Here is an 18,152-nt window from a genome sequence, read left to right on the forward strand (position 1 = left end):
CAATAGAATTGTTTTCCTATTAGACCCCTGAGTTAGAAAGCTATGTGTCATATAATGCAAGCATTTCCTATACCAACATGTCTTACACTATAATGTACCACATGTCCAGCTTGTAGACTTACTATAGGCATCTGGTTGGCCACTGCAGAAAAGGAGAATGCAGGACTAGATAAGTCTAATATCGTACGGCTCTTCTTATTTCCTTACATCAATCCCTTTTCCTAGAAAGGATTAGCTTGGACAGCAGGAAGCGAGATGGGAAAGCCCTTGTAGTGAGCGTAGGCCTAATGAGAGCATAGGAAACATTTAAATATGCCTTTAATTATCACAGAATTGTTTAACTCATGAAACACACCCCTTTACACAGTGAATCAACATTGAAAATTCAGAATATGCTGTGCAGCAAAATCCATTTTCTTCTGGGCACTTTCCCAAGCAGCTTTCCCCAGTGGTGGACAAGGAAATAAGCTTTAATTTTACATATTTATATAATTTAAAAACAACTTGCAAGGAATTGTCATGCTAAGTCAGCTCATTAACGAGCTGAAACAACCTCTGCGGGACACCCTTTCCTGCCTTTTTAGAATTCCCAGGAGGCTCTCTCTAGTGTGTGTACTTTGGCTTCATTTATATGTCTCTCAAACCCTATGAAACAATGTTCACATGCCAAGATAGATCTGTGTATGTTTGCCTGTGTATTATAACCTGAATTTTCATACCATTTTCAAGCCTGTAGCTTGTGAAAGTAATTAGTAAACTTCAAAATAATGCAGTAGAGACTGTTTAGTTGGTGTATAGTTCTGCAAGATCTAATTAGGCTTTGTAAGTTGCATTAATAAAGCCAGCTTGTAAAAAAAAAAAAAGGTCATCTGTATATGGTGTTTGGAAATGGCTGATGGGGGCAGAGGGGAAAAATAAACAGTTTCAGTGAAAAGTACTACATTTAATGAAAATGTTCCACATGGCAGCTTCAATATGTTTCATAGGAAGCAATTTATAAACAAAGAAGGAAAAGAATGAAATATGAGGCCATTAAAGGCAGTGGAATGACCAGGTATGAAATTATCCCAGGGCAATTTCATATGTGTAGATCTCACTCATCTCATCATAGCTGAACATGTGGTTTGCTTCCATGGAAAATTCTTCCATTCAGTAATGTCAGGTGACATGAGACTACTCCAGCAGTGCCATTTGATCGCTGTTTTACACAGGTCAACATTTCATGTTTCATTCATGTATGAACACCCTCATTCTGATCATAGAATCATAAGTGCTGAATTGCTCACATGTAGAGGGCAGAAATGTTGAAAGGAACTCACAGTAGTGCGTTTATGCTCCTGCCCCCATCATTGCACTGAAGATCATGTCTGTAATAGGCAGCCTTGACTGTGTATGAAGATTCCCTGCATGATTTATAATCTGTTTGGAACAGATTTGTTTGCCAATTTGGCACATAAAATATAGCAGTGCCAGTACCAACCTTACTTGTAAGATAAAGGTAAAAGGTAAAGGACCTCCGGATGGTTAAGTCCAGTCAAAGGCGACTATGGGGTGCGGCACTCAACTCACTTTTCAGGTCGAAGGAGCCGGCGTTTGTCCACAGACAGCTTTCCGGGTCATATGGCCAGCTTCTGGCACAACGGAACACTGTGATGGAAACCAGAGCGCACATGGAAACACCGTTTACCTTTCTTCCGCAGCGGTACCTACCATATTTACTTGCACTGGTATGCTTTCAAACTGTTAGGTTGGCAGAAGCTGTGACAGAGCAATGGGAGCTCACCCCACCGATTGGCAAGCCCAAGAAGTTCAGTGGTTTAGACCACAGCACCACCTGCGTCCCCACTTGTAAGATACGAGCATTCCACAAACAGGTATAACTACCTTAAATTGATCCTGCCAGTAGGAGAGCAAAGGGAATGACTGCTCCCCACATCAAATGGGGGGGCGCCTTTTGTGTGGTCACGCGCAGCCCCCTGGATCCCATTGCTGCTCCTGGTAGTTCAGGACTGGCTTCGTCCTCCCCAGGCAGGATACCTGGAGTCTCCGCCTACCTCAGTCAACTGCCCAATCCTGCCTGGGGAGGCGTTGCCAGGGGATTGGCCAGGTAAGGGGGGGACCGCCCTGCCCACACATGGTGTAGCTTACATGGGAAGCAGCAGTCAACTCCAGAGCTTCTCCCACCCTCCACTCCCTCAATTAAGTCTTCTTTTGCAGGTTAACCTCTTCTCCACAGGTACGGAGGCACTGCTATGTCAAGTTGAAGGGCCGAAAAGGAATTTTCCTGCATTGGCAGGTTTCGCCTTTCCCGTAGCAAAAAGTCACAACTTTGGCGGTTTCAGGCCTTGGGCGGAATCCTTTAGTCCAGGCATCCCCAAACTTCTGCCCTCCAGATATTTTGGACTACAATTCCCATAACCCCTGACCACTGGTCCTCTTAGCTAGGGATCATGAGAGTTGTAGGCCAAAACATCCGGAGGGCCGCAGTCTGGGGATGCCTGCTTTATCTTCCTAAATGGGGGGGCGTGGAGCGGTAACCCACTCCCCCTTTGTGGCAGTGGTGGTGCCGTTAAAGGGGTCTTGAGGGGAGGTTGTCATTGCTCTCCCCTACAGTGGCGGCGAATGGGGGGGCTCTCTGCTTGAACATATGTTCTCCAGAGCCAGCCCAATCCCCACACATTCTGGATAACCCTGAAGTCTCCCAGATCTCCGGCTGGGGACTGGGAAGGATAAACACCCAATGCCTGAGCCAAGGTCTCCCTACATCTGAATCTTAATAAAGCTGTGGCCAATTTTAATCCCATAGCAAGTTGCCTTGAGTCATTACTCCACTCGGGGGCTACCTGGGGTTTGGGGGACTCCGCCTGTCCACGCAAATAAGCAGCATTTTTTTCAAGTAAAACACTTTCTTGCCTAGAATACCACCAAGGGGAAATTGTGGATGTGTCATACTGGATGCCTTAGAAACCCATTGGATAGTTAGAAAAGCTGTGGGTCAGAAGTACAGCTAGTTCATTGTCAACACAGTCCCTAGTAAGAGAGCATGAGTGAAAAGAATGGATAAGTAGAACTATCATACCATTTCAAAATATTTAATAAGCAACTGGGAGAAAATGATCTATATACAAAGATCTGTGATACAGGAACACAGTGTAACAATACAAAGCTCTGAGAAGAGAAGGAGCAAATACAAGCCAAGAAGCCAAAGAGAGATCTCCAACCCAAACAGAAACTCACAGAAATCAGGAGATTTCAAAAATTATCAAAACAGGGTTATATAAGTTAAGGTCCAGGAAAGAGAGGTCTGGATAAAAGCTATCCTATTGTGCATATTACTGGAATGATTATTACCATGATTTAGGATTGTAGTTGTACAAAAATCCTATCAACCAGGAAGATTATGGAATATGCAGACCTGTAATAAGGTTTATATAAGGAATGGAGAATCTGTGTCTCTTCAGATGTTGTTGGACTCCAACTCCTATCAACCCAAGCCAGCTATCAGGACTGATGGGAGTTACAGTCTTAACAACATTCAGAAGGCCACACGTTACAGTATCTAGAGCTTTTCAGTCTAAAAAACACAAGGAAGAGTACAAAATGATTGAAGAGTACAAAATTATGCATGGTGTGGATGGGCAAATTTTTTAATAATACTAGAACCTGGAGTCATCCAACGAAGTTTATTATTGGAATATTCAGGACAGACATACCAAGCATAGTTATTTAACTATCCTTCCACAGTGGGGACATAGGTTTTTGGGCGGGAGTTGATCATGGTGAGGGTTTGCCAAACATGCCTTCCTCTTAGCATGTTTCTCCCTTTCATCCTGAGTTTCAGCGTCTTCAAAGTCCATGATACCTTTGGTAAAGGCTGCTCTCCAATTGGAACGCTCACAGGCCAGTGTTTCCCAATTGTCAGGACCAAATCAGACTGAAATATATTCTGAGTCGAGAGTGAATTTCATGCTCTTTATTCAGCTCGTAGTCATCAAGGAGAAGAAGAGAAGAAGAATCCCATTTTCCCAAAACCATCTGCTTATATACATTATTTACACAATGGGCTTTGTGTGATTGGCTACTTCAGGGCTACACCTGTGGGCCAATCAGTTTGTGGATTGACTTCTGCCAGCACCCTGATTGGCTGCTCCTGCAGGCCAATCAGGTTGCAGATTCACTTCTCCAGCCGCCTGATTGGCTGCTCCTGCAGGCCAATCAGGTTGCGGATTCACTTCCACCTGGAGTTGGATTGGGTGGCTCCTGCGGACCAATCAGACTGCTGATTCTGGATCCTATTGTTCTATGATTCAGCTCAGTACATAACACAGACCATAGTCTTTGGTCTGATTCAGCAGGGCTATTTGTGTTTTGTCCCTGGTTTATATGGACTGAGAACAAGTGAAGCAAATGGGAAGATGTGGTCTCTGCTCTGGTGGCAAATGCCACAGACTGAGCATTTTGTAAAATAGGAAGGACAGAGGAGAGAGGAGAAAAGTACTGTAGCAGGCTTCTTTCTTTCAAATGCTTTATGATATCAAGGCAGATGGCATGAAGTTAGCTATACGTTTTTGCCCCCCAGGCTGGTAAGTGCCAAGAGCTGGCCTTTAAGAATGACAAATGGAGAAGTTGACTGATCTGTGAGGAAGATATCATGTCAAGGGGTGGGACTTTGAGCATTGCCTACTGTCAACCGAAATGCTCATTAGCGACCATCAGCCAGAATGACTGACATAAGAGCAACAGCCTTAGCCCTCGAGATGCTCATGACTTGGCTGATTTACCAGACGCACCTGCTATTGCTTTCCACTTCAAGAACTCTGTTCATATACAGACTGAATGTTCATGTGCATTTTTGCAGAACAGTGGGTAGGAAGTGGCTTCTTCTGTTCCTATGAGGTGCCCTTCTTGTCACAAGGATGGGGCAGGAGGACATAGGGAATATCTATGTAGAGGGAAAGGCAGTAGAAGACAAATAGCCAAGGTGGCAAATGCCACATCATACCAATCATGGAACAATTAGTTGGCAGCCTTTTAAAATCCAGGGTAAGAAGAGTGCATACTGTTTAAATGTAATTAAAGGGCACTTAAATTCACAATAGATGACCTACTTGGAGTGTCTCCGACTGAGGCCATGAAATAATTCATGCTTCTTGAAAAAAGGAAACCCATTGTTTCCTCTGCTGCCATTGTAAAATGCATGCACATGGGAAAGACTGCTACAGGAGTGTGGGGGGTCCAGCATTTTGTTAGACAAATTAATGGAACCTTTCCTACCCCATACATCAGAGATGAGGCAGCTCCAGCCCCCTAATCACTGTTGGCCATGGTGTCTGGGGCTGATGGGAGCTGGGAAGAACATCTGGGGAACCACTAGTTCCTGATTCATGTCTTAAAGAAATAATGGATTCATGCTGCATTGGACCAATGGCAATACAGTGACAGAACTAGAAGAAGTGAGAGCTCATACCCCAGTCTCCTGCTCAAAGAGTTACCCATCCCTTTGTAAACATGTAGAGTTGTCTGAGCAAGTGTGGTGTAGTGGTTAGAGTAGTGGACACCAACTAGCATAGTGGTGTGTGCATTTAGCAGGGGATAGTCATTATGTTATTTGGCCAGATTGTCCAGGAGGTGTAGGAAGTTATGAGCTTGTTAAGGTTTGGTAAGCACCCTTAGGACCCTTTAAAGAAGGAGGGAGTAGTCCTGAGTCCTGCCGTCAGGGCTGTAGGATCCCATGGCATGATTAGGGAGCACCTTTGGGGACAACTTGTTACACCTGCCCAGAATTGTGGGGCCCAGGGAGGGAGTGGAGCAGGAAGTTCTCCTTGCTCACCTGAAAGGGTGGGGCTTAAGGAAAGGGGTAGAAAATGGGCTACCCCTGGCCGTTGGCAGGGTTAACTCACCCAGAGTTTGGCTACTGGTTAATCCCACACCTTTTTTCACCTATGCAGATCAGTTTGGGGTTTAAATATGTAATTAAATGTGGTCCAGTTCACCCAACCTTTTGCAGCTTGCCTCTTTGGTTCCCTGTGTGGTCAGACCACTTATGGAGAAAGTATCTTCCATTTCTGCCATCTACCATCTCACAGGTACAAATCAAGCAAGTATTATTTGTTTATTGAACAAATTTCTATTCTGCTTTTTGTTTTCCAAAAATAAATCCCGAAGCAGCTAACACTATAAAACACAACAAAATGCAATTTAAAAACAACTAATGGTCAGGAGAAGCCTGAGGAAACAATTAAAACTTTCCTCTACTCTAAGCCATTTGGTGGCATGTTATGGGCTGCTTTGATCATTAATATTTTGTTTATTTTTTAGCTAATTCTATATACTACCAGTTGTTGTTTTATTAATTGTATGGGGTGCATAAAATGGATAGTCTATGGAATCATTGTTTCATTGTTTGGGTCATATTGAGAAAAGTGATTAAGAAATTTAACAACAACAGTTTAAGATTATTTAGTTGATTATGGAAACACCTCAATGCTGGTGTCCCTAATCTCAATAGAGAGAACATTCCACAAATCAAATCCAATCAAATGGGTCCTCACCAAATGGACATTCACAGGTTGAAGTGCAGTCTGCAGGGCCCCATGCACAGACCATAGTTATTGAGGGGTATTGGCAGTTGTGCAGGGAATGCTAATCCCAAAGCAATGCTCAGTTCTGGCTATGCTACACACTTCACCAGTTAAGAGCAAAATACCCTAGCAATACTCTAACCAACACACTAAAGAAGACACTCTGAAGCTGAATGTGTGTGTGTACTGCAATTGTTTTATCACAAAGCAAACTGAGTAACTCTGCTTAAGAAAAGGCCACTTTTGAAGTAGGTCCAAGAATGGATATAGTCTGTTCCCAACACAGCATCCATGAGAATGAATTTTGAAAGGTACTCTACACCAGCCTAATATAGGTAAAGAGTTGGTTACAGGTAGGTAAAGAGCACATAGGTAAAGAGCACATTGAAGTCCCTCAGTTAAATAAAATTGATCTCTCTTGAAAACAAAAGATTGACTGGTCACTTTTTAGGAAAGCCTTACAGAGTACATGTTCTGGATATACATTTACACACTCACACTCATACATTCTGACATGAATAGTGTCATAATTTGCAACTGAAATTATTTAATGCAAGCAGCACCAAGCATCCCTAGGTATAAACTACCGTAAGCTCTCTTTTATACCCACTGAAAGAAAGGCTCTTGCAATAATAGCTATAATTTACAGAAAACATTTTTAGTAAATTACCATAGACAATGGCACAATTTCCCACATTCCACGCACTAGCTGCCAACATTAATTTGTTTGTGTTTGAGAAACGTCCTCCTTTCTTGCGCTCATTCTTTCCATTCCAGTACTGGCTTGAGAGACCCATCAGCTTGATTGACACCTTCTTTCAAATAGCTGCCACCTGCTTTTTTTTAAAAAAAAAGCAAAGGCCAGATGTCCAATTTCCTCTCTCACTGTGCCACTGAAAGCTTTATAAATGCAACTAATTCTTGTGAAGTGTTAAAGCTGCCATACTACTTTGGGCTATTGTAAGAGATCTCCCTTAAGGGAGATATACTAAAGCCAGTTCATATGCCTGAATTCAGCAAGATAGTTGTTTATGTGTGGGTGTGGGTGTAGGTGGGTGTGAGAGAGAGGAGGACTGGCTATATGAGGAAGAGTGGTGGGTGCTGCACTCCCACCCACCCACCCACCCCCCGGGAGGACATAGAAGAAGAAAAATTAGACCCCAGATCATGGTGGTAGGACACTGGGAAGCAGTCTGGGTGAAAGGACCAGCTGAGATGTGCTAGAAGCAGGGGGTTTGAGCAATCAAGAGAAGTCAGGAAAAGGAGTGCCTTCCAGGACAGGTCTGGAGGCTGAGTCTCAGTGTGAGTGCAGACTCAGACAGAGAGGAGTCAGAGGTTGCCCCTAATACCCAGCAGCATGACAGCCCCAGTCCTGCTGGCTCTCTTCCCTCCTGACACCCCACTTGAGGGGAGTCCTCAGGCCTAGAGAAGGAGCCCCCCCCATGTTCATAGCAGAGGTGGGTCTCTCAGATTCAATCCAGGTCTCTCAGATTCAAATTCAGTTCATTGATCATGCTCATTCTGTGCTAAGACCATTGATCCAATTTGCACACTCCTCCAGCCTCAAGAAGAAGAAAACCAAACCCCCACAAGCCTTCTCTGGAACCAAATCCTCAAATCACCCTCTCTTTTTTTAGTATGGATTGACCAGCACTTGGGCTGCACAATTTAGCTCCCCTTTTGTATTCCATGCTCCCCTTATCTGTGCATTTAATCCAGTAGCAGCATGCAAGTCTGATCACTCCCTTTGAAAGTTGTGTTCTTCACAAAAGCCTTAGAGAAGATAGCGGAGATCAGAGAGGATGTGCCAAAGAAGCATCTCAAAAGTCCTTTGAAGGAAAAGTCAAATGGTAAATGCTTTACTGCATTGTAATGAACCTGACTCTTCATATGTGGTATATTTGCCAGGTCGCGCCGTAAATTGTTTAATGTCGTTCAGAAACAGAATGATTTGATCAGCCGGTGCTTTCAAGCACTATAAAAAGATTTGCATCCTCTATTCGTTTTGCACTATTGCTGTTCTTCCTGCCCTTTAGTCACAAGGTGAACCAGTCCTTAAAAAAAACCCAAGGCTACTTCTAGTTCTGAACTTTCTTTGGCTCAGTTCACAAGATCTTAGTTACTGATGTCAATAGAATTAGGGTTTATCTCTCAGTAAATAAGGGACCCGTGTGGTGCTGTGGGTTAAACCACTGAGCCTAGGGCTTGCTGATCAGAAGGTCGGCGGTTCGAATCCCTGTGACGGGGTGAGCTCCCGTTGCTTGGTCCCAGCTCCTGCCAACCTAGCAGTTTGAAAGCATGTCAAAATGCAAGTAGATAAATAGGAACCGCTACAGCGGGAAGGTAAACGGTGTTTCCATGTGCTGCTCTGGTTCGCCAGAAGCGGCTTTGTCATGCTGGCCACATGACCTGGAAGCTATACGCCGGCTCCCTCGGCCAATAATGCGAGATGAGCGCGCAACCCCAGAGTCGGTCACGACTGGACCTAATGGTCAGGGGTCCCTTTACCTTTACCTCTTAGTAAATAACATCACTGGGTCAGAGAAGAATGAAATCAAAGCAACCCCTGATGAATTAGAGAAAGATATGGAATAAGTGGTTGGCCCCCTTTATTGTGCCTGCTCTTACATCTCAGGGTGTTATTATGTCTGTCCTCTTCTTAGCACGATGACAACAGCAACAGGATTTTGTGGTTATTGTCATTAAGCCACTTTTTCTGTATGTTTTTCTTTGGTTTTTTCATTTTCTTATGTTGCTGCACACCATCCTGATGTTTTGTAAAAGGTTAAGTATACAGTACATACGTTCATAAATAAATTCATATTAAAAGCTGTTATCAATAAACTCTATTGATACAAGAGCAGCATACAGAATATAAAATAAACAATCCATACAATACTCTACCGCGCAGCAGTAATAAAACACATTACCACCACCACCCCAAAAAATAAAGACACTTAAAGCAATGGATCATATTGATCCGACAACAAACTTAACACCCTTGAAATGCAATCTCTTGTCAACAAATGTTGCTCCCGTACTTTGACTCCCCCCCCCCATAGACACATTGTCAATAGACAAAGTGAAAAAAACAAAGGAAATGTTGATGACAACGTTACTTTCCAGCTCAAAATCAAGGAATTGGGATCCCCATCTACACGCACTCCCATGGAGTGCCATTTGGTGGAAAGACAGGATACAGATATAGCATGCATACAAATTACCACAGTGGAGATCTCCCCACCACCAACACACACATGTTCATTGGTGCAGAATGCAAAAAAAAAGACAACATGAGGAGAAATTTCCTTTCAGCTTTCTTTGGCTAAAATTAAGATCTATAGCATGAAGAGAGATGGGCACCTATTTAGGGTGAGCAGCACCAATGCAGCAATTCAGTCAAATCTTATAGGTGGTCTTCTCCCAAAGGCCAGCTTTTGCTCAAGTCTTGCGGATGTGACTTGATCGCTACAGCTAAATTGCCATCTGATTCCTGGCAAGACAAGCAAAGACAATGGAGTCTTCCAGCCATCATGCTCGTCCTACAGATGCACCTCTTAGAGCCTGCTGCAGGACTACTTGTGTTTAGCACCAATTGTGCACCACTGGGCTAAATCAACAGCTCTTTTATTAGGGCTGACACGGGCTACCAGTTATCTCCTCATACCAGGCCTCAGCGACATTGGCAAAGAAAAAAGGCGCTTTATATGCATTGTTTATGCATTCTAACATTGTGACACCAGATGGAGCTGTGGAGTTCCGTTTTTGCCAACCCAATTTCTCATACGAAGTTTAAAACGTGTTTAACTGAAACACTTCTTTGATGTGTCTAGAGCTAGCCCAGTTTTCAAGTTACTTAAGTCTCATCCTACGTGTTGCTTGCCTGCATGGTACAGTATTTGGCAGAATTGGCCTGTTTGTTTTAGTGAGACTAGTAAAAGCATGATCCAGAAAACATTAGGCCTGCAATGGCAGGTATTTAAGCAAGTGCTTGTTGTGGGAACAAAGGAAGCTGCCCTATCCTGACTCAGACCATTGATCCATTGACAATGACTGACAGCAGCTCTCCAAGGTTTCAGGCAGGGAGTCTCTCCCAACCCTACTTGGAGACACTGGGCATTGAATCTGGGGGGACCCCAATCAAAGCAGATGCTCTACCACTGAATTATGCCCCTTTCCCTCATCTCTTCTGTTGGAATCAGTGGGACTTTAAGGTGCTTTCTTTTAGCCAATAACTCTGCCCATAACTCACCAGATGCAACAGCTTAATGAGTTTGCACATCACAGCCAGAGAAGCTGATAGTATAAATAATTTGTTAATGAAAGGATTAATTAATGCATAAATTTCACGAAAGGCAATAGCCTTGTGGCACTCAGTTCATTCCGTCAGAATCCATTAATTCACATCACAGAATGGGGGGAACCCCTTAATAATGAGTATAATTAGGTAGCTAGGGGCACAGCAAAACCTAAGCCACATTGCCACTCACTCACGCCCAGCCCAATTAGAAATTATGAGCAACAATGGGCCATAACCAGACATCGTGCTGAGGGGGGTCTAGATTGACTTTTTCAGAAGATCATGGATCTTAAAAAGGAACTGCGTGAAAGCTCAAACATCAATGTTTCTAACCTTGCCTATGAATACAGATAGATTAAGAGAGCAATAGATCATCAAAAAGTGCAAGGAAGCTTTAATTCGAAAAGCAGCCATCCTTATGACTCAAGGTAAGGCAATATAGCAATCAAGAAGAGTTTGGAGGCAGCCGTAGGAAGCAGTCCCTCTTCCCTTTCCTTCTGTATAGTTCTTTTCTTTGAGAGAACACACTGCCTTTCTGCCAGAAATTTTCAATGGCAGGTTTCATCCTTTCAGCTGTGAGCTCAGTTGGGATGTGATTGTTCGCTCAGGAAAGTGCTGTTATTATAGACTATCGGGATAACAGAATCTCAGTAATAATTCACTATTATTTGGAGAAAGTGACAGTTTTAGAGATTTACATTTTGTTTCCTGAAGTGAGATGGGCATGGTATAGAATAAACCCATAAAGGAAGAAAAATAAGATATCTCAGCTTGTTTTGCTCACGGTGGGGGCTGGCTGCAGTTTTATTCTGCTACTGTAAAGCGTGAAAACCTAAAACCTCTGGTTTTGGAGTGCTTTGGAAACAGTGGTGGCCCATAATTATGAATGCTCAGTCTTCTGAAAGCCTAGCCCTCCTTCCTGCCAAGCTATAAAGCACCTTGCTAGGTGTCTGCAGCCTCCAAAACCACCCCCACTGCCACTTTCCCAGAGATCCATCTGCTCTACCCAATGTTATTTGGTCGCTTTCAGATGCCCTGTTTATTGAGCATTCATTCTGATTGGTTTGCATGGAGATTAGGTGAAGTTGGCTACTAAAGACTATTCATTTTTATTTGTTTGCAGGGAGGTTGGACAATATTGTGCCAAGCAGATGTTATCCCACACTTTCCAGGATATTTTCTTGTCACCTTTCCAATGACAAAATGTCTGATTTTGGCACCAGGATGCGTGTTGAACAAGAGCTTGAAATCGATTCTTAGAGTGCAACATGAAATTGACAGTATGTGATTGAATCCCCCCCCCCCAAAAAAAGCATTCTGGTCGTGTCCTATGACTCCCTCCAAAGCACTGACTAACTGAACCATACTTTCTCACTGCCTCCATACAACTTTAGCAACTTGTCCCAGTTAACTCATGTATTCATTATTTATAATAGGGAATAATGAACATGTCTGTGGGTTGTTGTTGCGGGTTTTTGGGGGGGGGGGTTGCAAGGAATTCCCCCAAATATAATGTATTGTATTTTTATATGTCACTTTCACCAGCATATGCATTTTTGTGCACATTCATTTCATTGGACAACGACAATGCAAGATTTGGAGAAGTGTGAATTTTGAATCAGTTTGGGAATACCAGTTTGGGAATGGCAAATAAATGTCAACTGAACAAATTACTTTCCAAACTATAAACTTCAGTACCAGGTGCACAGCAAATTCAATGTACCAGATATACAGCAAACCAGTTGTTTGATTGTTCCACTGCCTGCAATCTTTGCTTTGTCCTCTTTGCCACTCTTCAGTGGCCAATAACATGTATTATACTTCTCATATCAATGGTGGACCTTGGGATCTCAAATTTCAGTGGGGTCCTGTACAATGCCAAAATTCGTGTGCATCCCCCCCCCAATCTCTCACCTTCCATTCTGCATCATGGTAGATGGCCCCCTGTAGTGCCCCCACTAGGCTCTACACACAGTGTGACTGAGCCAGTTGTCCCCCCCAACCATCCACCTCTGCTCAGATCCATACATAGCCTCATAGACTGGCAAATTAGCCCATAATACTCCCCTTCACATTCCTACACCTATTGACTGAGCAACAAATGATCTAACCAGCTTACCAAGACATTCTCTGTTATTTGCTAATGGACTGAATGTTGCAGCTCATCATTATATGCTGAGATCTATAAGTGTAACTCTCAAATATCCTTTCCTCTGAAGGGGAATTTTCTTTACTTCAGAAAACAAAACTATAATCCCATTCCCAGTGCTTTTTTCTGGGGGTGGGTACGCAGGGGGATGCATACCCCTAAACATTTTGTGAATCTTTGTACTTTTGTCCATTTACTGTATTTATTTTTCCCGATTTGAACTAAAAATATTGTGATTTTCTTGAGTCAAAATGAGAGTACCCCTAAACATTTTTTAAGGAAAAAGAAGCACCATTCCTGTGGCATTACATAATTTTGCCTTTGACTACCTTTCAATTCCTAGGCTATGTATGCATGGCAGGTGAAGATGCTACCGCCTGAGGAGCAGGTGCTTCCCTATTGCTTACAGTGCTCTTGAATATAGGCATCTCCTTCTCATGTTCTCACATATTAACAATCTGGACATATTCTTAAGAAACCAAGTTGTCCCTAGCGATCCACAGGACCTGGGCTTTGTCATCATCACTGTTCCCCCATACTCTTTTGCAAAGCATGGAGGACAGCTACCAGCCTCAATGTTTCTGTTCTGCTTCCACTGTCAGAGGCAGTATGCCTCTAAATACCAATTGTTGGGAATCCTAGTTGGGTGGACTTGTTACAGAGCGCTGCTTATGAGCTTCCCACAGGCAGCTGGTAGGCCACTGTGAGAACAGGATGGTGGATTAGATGGGCCATTGGCCTGATTCGGAAGTCTTTTCTTATGTTCACCGTTGACAAACTACTCACATGCTCTGCTGCTTCCAGGGTTCCTATTGTGGCTGCATATAAATACACAGAGACATCTTATTTTTGATCCTCTCACCTCTCAGGGGGACTCTCTGGGCTGATCTAGGAAATCTGTGCAGTTGCTCAAGGACAATCAATATTCTCACACACTGCAAAGCTTATCTTTTAAACCAGGGAAGAGGCAAAGGAATACTGTATGAGAAGTCCATAATCAGGCTCCATAGTCATGGTAACTAAAGCCAGTTTGGTCATGTTATGACCCCACCTTGGAGACCATTGTGGTTTTAATCTGGGTTCAAAACATGTTTATAACAACCCCACCCTTGTACGCACAGAGACTTTGTGCCTGCCCATTAGGGGAAATAGGAAGCCCCGAACATATATATTTTTAGATGTCCTTTTTATGCTGAGATTCGTAGAGAAACCATCAACCCTTTGCTGAAGAGGCTCACCGATCTTCCAGACAAATCTAAACTTAATTCTCTCCTCTCAGGCAAAGATCACAAGATGACCTGGCTGCTAGCCAGATTTTGTGCCCAGATTTGTAGCACCGATCATCCATACTAGGGAAAAGCTGAGGTCCCCTTTTGGGGTGCCTTGGGGTCAATTTTTATGGTAGCCTAAATCACAGTCATACGGAAGTATGTATATATTTCAATTTTAACTCATGAGCTATTGCTGCAATCTACTCTAATTGTATATTTTATCTTTATGAATGCTGTCACTATTGTGTTATGTGAGCTGGCCTTTGACTGTAATAAATTATTATTATTATTATTATTATTATTATTATTATTATTATTATTAACCCACCCTGTCAGATGTTTATAAGTGAGCTTGGATCACCTGAGTGTGATGTTGTGCCTTTCATGTTAGGGTATCTGGAACTCAATCCCTTCTCCTAACCAAAAGGTGATTTTGGTGGTGTCAGAGTCAGTAAATGCATATCTTCCTGGCAATAATGAAATTATCCTGTCCAGTCATCAGTGAGAGTTCACTTATATATCTTATAATAGACTCTGGATTGGAAGATAATAGAAAATGAGTTTAGTGGTTTGGCATCATTTTCCATTTGAATCCATCACTCAGAAAATTCAACTTGACTAACAATCTGAGCTCAAGGGCAGCCTAGACTTACATAGAACATAGATGGACCAAAGTTAACTTTGGAACAAAGTTTAAACATTAAAATTGTTCTTACGAAAAAAATCAATAGGGCACTTATGTATTGTTCTCAGCATAGCATTTTTTTAAAAAAAAAAAATCACTCAAGGCACATTGTGATCCATCCAGTTTTTCATCTCTTTGCTCCTGGTTTTTGTGACTTTATTCCTTGTAAATAAAACTGTTGGTTTGTTTTGAGAAGGTGTATTTTAAATCAGCCATCTTGGCAGCTTCAGAGTGGGGCTTCCAAAAGTACAAAAAATGCCGTGATCTCTAAAACACTGAGACATTGGGCGTGGCTTCTACCAGCAGCTATCCAAATCCAATATAATAGACCCTGATGTACACTGTCCACCTCCTGTTCCAAATGCAAGTGTATAGCCTGCCACCTAGTGTAAGCTGTAAGTAAAGCTTCCTGAGTTGGGAGACTAATAAGAGCCTATTCAAATCTTGCATTCTTGTCACAATTGCTTGTCTCCAGAATCTGGAAGGAGACAGGCTGGCACAAACAAGCACATGGCACAAGTCAGCATAAAGGCTAAGCAATGCCCCTACCAATATCAGAAAGGGCAAAGTGTAAGCTCCTAAGGGCAGGGACCTGTCCTTTCTGCTTGCTCCTGTTTCCATCTAACATGCTCACGTTACATGATGCACATTGATGGAACTCTATAAAATATGCAGTCCTATTGTATGTATGTTTACTCAGAGGTTCGTTGGGGCTTACACTCAGGTAAGTACACACAGGAGTGAAGCCTTAGTCCAGGGACAGGATACCTGTGACCTTCCAGGTGTTGCTGGACTCCAGCTCCTATCAACCCAGCCAGCATAGCTAGTGGTCAGGGATGATGGGAGTTTGAGGGACACAGGTGCCCCACCCTGTCTGAATCAATTGCAGATGTTATACCAAAAGTGGTACATTGTCTCGGAAATCAGTTGGCTCCTTATATCAATAACTTTTGTGATTAGCAATTGATTATTATTATTATTTTAATGTTTTATGTGTTATGTGCTATGGCCAACCGGCTAATGCAATAAAAATTTTGATTTGATTTGATTTGATTTATCATTAGACAGGATTGGTATGTGATGGGTATATTTCTAAGTTGAAAAAAAAAAGTAAGGGAGAAAAAGAGAAGCCATATGAACCGACCCAGATCCTGCAATAATTATCTGAGGCCTTTCTTCATGTGCCTCCCCTGTGAGAGGTCTGGAAGGCAACAACATAAGAAGGGGCCTTTTATGTGGTGGCTCTCCATTTGTGGAATGCTCTCCTCAGGGAGGCTCACCTGGCACTTGTGCTACATATCTTTAGGTGACAGGTAAATAAACAGTAACCCACTGGGCTTTTATAGCACCCTATATAGAAGAAGAAGAGGAGGAGGAGTTTTGATTTGATATCCCACTTTGTCACTACTCTAAGGAGTCTCAAAGCGGCTAACATTCTCCTTTCCCTTCCTCTCCCACAACAAACACTCTGTGAGGTGAGTGAGGCTGAGAGACTCCAGAGAAGTGTGACTAGCCCAAGGTCACCCAGCAGCTGCATGTGGAGGAGCGGGGAAGTGAACCCAGTTCACCAGATTACTCTTAACCACTACACCACACTGGCTTGCCAAATGGATAATAATTATTTTTCCTATTACTTACTTACTTACTTACATACATAAAAAATCCACCTTCCACCACATTAGCCTTCGAGGTCTACAAATCTGATTCAAATCAATATAGTTAAAAAAGTATAACAGCAGAAATTAGTGAGCCGTTTAAAGCAGAAATGTATTCATTGGCCATCAATAGCTCAGGTGAACAGGACAGTTTTAGCCTGAACATTTAAAGATGCACATGTCAATGCCAGGCCTATGTACTAGGGATGGTAGTTCAAGAATGGGTCACTGCTATGGAGAAAGACCTGTCTCAGGTACCAGGCTGCCTCCTCTCTGAAGACAGGAACATTCATCCTGACAGAGGCCTCAGATGAAGCACTCTGCTGTCAGGCAGGTTCATATGGAAGACATTAATGCTTCTTCAAAGCCTGAGGCAGGCAGTCAATGCCTTTCTAGCATGTTAACTCTTCTATAATGTGATGGGTTTCCAAAGTCTTTATAGCTAATGAACGTCAAAAAAACAGTCAATGGTGAGTATTAGACTCAAAATGGAAACGTCAATAAACTCCTAAGTGAAGTTATATTACAGCTGTCTAATCCTGCCTGCAGATGTCAAAGTTGCCTATCATGTCTTGTGATTGATACTTAAGATTAAGATGTTGATCCAGAAATACACATTGAAAGAAGATGCCAAGGCTGAGGCAGCAGTCTTTGAACTATTGTCTTATCAATGCTACTGTTATAATATTATTTATGGTTGCTATTATTATTAGTATTATTACTCTACATAGCAATATTGTTTAATAACCTGGAACATACCAATAGCTAAAAGCACCTGAAATCCATCATCTCAATGATGGAGAACAGTGAACTTCAAGTACTCCTACATTGAAATGGAGGCATGAGAGTTTCTAAAACATTGTGCTTGACACAACACCTACAAGGTCACAGATAACTATGAAAATGCCTGCAATGGACATTATACTGTCCAACTCAGTGACAGTCCAACACCGCAAGCACTACTTGGTCCCTCTTCCTTGAAGGGGACACACAGATACACAGCTTCTGTCTGGTAACTCATTTTTCACCTCATGGAGATATTTGAGGAACCCTCTAGCTCTGGTTTATTCTGGGGCCATGAGACACTCTGGACAGATTACTCTGATTGAAGGTCATTATCAGAAATGTCACAATCATATATTAGTACATCCATCTAATCGCTTGCTTTTATCTTCAGTTTGACATCATCATACCTCTCGAACCTACAGCAGGATACTGTCACAGATCTTGGGCTTAATTATTTCTGCTGCTCTGCTGCCAAATGACTTTTTAATTGGTCATGTTTGAGGCTTTATGACATTTTATATGCTGTAAATTTATATTTTAATGGAAGCTGCTTTGAAATTCTAGGAAATACTAGTACAGTAATGGAAAATAAAAGTTAAAATGAATGGATGGATGGTTGAATGCCAATCCTTTCATATCACTGGACTTTGAAAACAGTACTCACCCAGTCACAGTAACCTCTGGATTTTTTTTAAAGAAAAACTTGCTGTGGGGTGCATCTTCAT

The sequence above is a fragment of the Zootoca vivipara genome, chromosome 1 (assembly GCF_965207765.1).
Source record: "Zootoca vivipara chromosome 1, rZooViv2.hap1.1, whole genome shotgun sequence".
Taxonomy (NCBI): Eukaryota; Metazoa; Chordata; class Lepidosauria; order Squamata; family Lacertidae; genus Zootoca; species Zootoca vivipara.